A 2,986-nucleotide genomic window follows, 5' to 3' on the forward strand; every position below is an offset into this window, starting at 1 on the left:
CATGCCACCTTGGGCAAGGGTCGACCAAAGCCTTGTGAGTGGATTTGGTAGACGGAAACTGAAAGAAGTCCGTCGTATATATATATATATATATATTTACATACTAGCTTATGTAAATATATGCGCACGCGCGTGCGTGTATATCTTCATCATCATCAATATATATATATATATATGTTGTTTCGTTCTATTTGGATCATTTAGCGCTTCTTGCCCAACTGTCATTCTTCACACGCAAAACATGTCTCTGCCAACTCAGTCTCCCCTCTTACACGATACAGCCAGTCCCTTTTATACACATTTTTTTTTATCTTAGGTCATTTGTGCTCCGTTGTTCATTCTAATAATACATACCTTGCTGGAACATATTCACCTCATTTGTTCCCAGTATTTGAATATCTTCCGTTTTCAATGCCATACTTCGTTATGTAATACTGCACCCACTATATACAATCCGCTAGAATTGGTACAGGCAATACTTCTCTGGACTTTTCCATCCCATTGTTTCTATGGCTACTATGCTTTCAGAACACTCACCTTCAAACCAAGCGGCAAATTTTAGTGACTCTAAAAAAAAAAAAAGTGAATGTTATATCAATAAATTCAGAAATAATTTCTTCATTAATTCTGATAAAGCTTTTGTTATTTTTCGCAACTTGGTCCATCAATTTGATGCCCATGTTGATTTTTTTTACTAGAACTTTTCTGTTGTCCCTGTAGCAGTTGATGATGGTAATAATACATCACATATCAAAGATGACACATAACTGTTGTACCTGATTTAGTGAGGGACTAACCCGTGGTGTGCGTAGCGGAATGCTTTCGGTATCTCAGCAATTATCTCTGATGGTCTAGCTGATGATTTTTTGTCTTCTCATCCTTAATTTACCTTTTGTTGGGCCTACTTGTAGTAGCATTTCCCTGCGTCATTCTTCTCGATGTCTGTAAAGGTAGCGAACAGTTAACATTCCATATACAGTTTTCTCCAATATTTACACTGATACACTTTGCAATTTGGAACAGCTGAAACTGTTGGTCATTTTATCGCAGAACATTCACTAATCTTTCATTTTTATCTTACTTTGCATGACATCGAGCTGCCCTCAGTTTTCCTCCCAAGCTTTCCAAATTTGTTTCTTACCTATTATAACTCTATACTCTACATCATTCCACTGCCATTTCACCTTCCATCTGGATGGAACCTTGCTTCATTCAAAGACATGGTCTATGGTTAGCTAGCTGTTTCGTAAAAATCTTCCAGTTTATTTTATATTATAGGTCCATATACCTTTTCCCTTCATATCATAAATGTCACAACTTCTTTATACTTATATCTGACTGAGAAATGTTTGAGATTCTGTACTTTCCTTTTCCAGATTATTTTACGTCTCTGAATTCGTCTAACTGATCACTCTTCTATGTTGAGTAGTACATCCTTCATCATGAAGGACTTAGTATTCGCGGTCGGTTGCCTTATCTCATTTCCTGATAATTACGAAGCCTATCTGGTCCGTCTGGCTTGCATGCTGGTCTGATTTGTAGATGATCAGGTGGTCATCTGTTTTTCTGAGTTGGTATTGCAAAAGGTCAGATCACTCTAAGTACCTTGATTCCTTTTCATTTCTCGTACCATATCCATATCTTCCATATATGCCGGAGAAGTTGCCACAGTGTTTCTCCATATGTCCATTAGAGTCACTAGATATAACAAAGTCTCTATTCGTTATCGAGGCAGTCTAGAGGAAGATCTCATAGAAGCGATCTGTTGGTTCATCTGGCAGCCTAATTGTAGTGCATGTGCAGATATCACTGTCACAATCGTCTTGCTTATTACTCGTTCAAATTTATTTGGTCTATCACATACTTCGGCTATCTCAAGTAATTACTTTATCAGTTTCTTTGCCAACAATATATACATTCCACTTACTTCTTTGCTGTTACCTACTGAGAAGAATTTGTGATTTACCCGCGTGGAGTCAGTTACAGAAGGTTCCATTTACCCTTTATTATACCAGTGTATTTTTGCATTAAGAATGTAGAAATAACCTTAACAACTCTACCACTACTATTTTTGCATTTGACAGGAAGAAGAGAGTTTCTGATAGTAGTGGTTAGAGTTGTTTTTATTTCGTTTTCTGTACCTGAAAAAGATAGTATCGGCACAGTTGTTTGATGTCAATCGTGAGATATCACACCTGGTCAGTTGTTCACATCTTCCAACTCTGCCGCTAACATGGTAAGTGATATTCCTGTATACACAATCAGAAATTTTCAATGTATTTGTAACTGTCATGATTGGCATGGTGTTTATGGCTTCATGATGTTCTGATCACTAACCACTTTACAGTATGGATTGCGAAATTTATCGCACTACCAACACCAGAGAGTTTGTCCCATAAGACTAAAGTGCTCTCGCCATGGTGTCAGTTTTAATTCACAGTTACTGTCCCTTTGACGAGTTGCCTTCTCTATAACTTGTGACTACGTTCTACGTTCGGTTATGGCAGCTCGTTTTGTTAACTATTCGAATTGTGCGGATTGTCCAAACGCCTAGAGAGCTCGTCTTCATTACAACTGTGAAACTATGTTTTTGCGTGACTAACACGATTTACCATGTAACCGCAACAGTTTAGGGCAGACAGACAGGTTGTTATCGAAATGAGATGTGGAACTAAATAGGAGGTAGATCTATCTACTAAGGTATTTATCCCGCCGGAGCATTGTGGTTACGGAGCTACCTCTCTCTCCACAATGAAGATAAGTGAGGTCAGTGGAAGACTGTGTTTAATGTAGTTGTATAATGTAGCTATGTTTGCCTCTTAGGCGGTATTTAGCGGGGAATTGAGATTGAGGAGAAACGACTTTCCATAATGTTGCTAATGGCAGTCACATTGTCTTAGCACGCACGCACGCACGCACGTACGTACGCACGCACGTACGCACGCACGCACGCACGCACGCACGCACGCACGCACGCACGCACGCA

This window comes from Octopus bimaculoides, chromosome 1, assembly GCF_001194135.2.
Source record: "Octopus bimaculoides isolate UCB-OBI-ISO-001 chromosome 1, ASM119413v2, whole genome shotgun sequence".
NCBI lineage: Eukaryota > Metazoa > Mollusca > Cephalopoda > Octopoda > Octopodidae > Octopus > Octopus bimaculoides.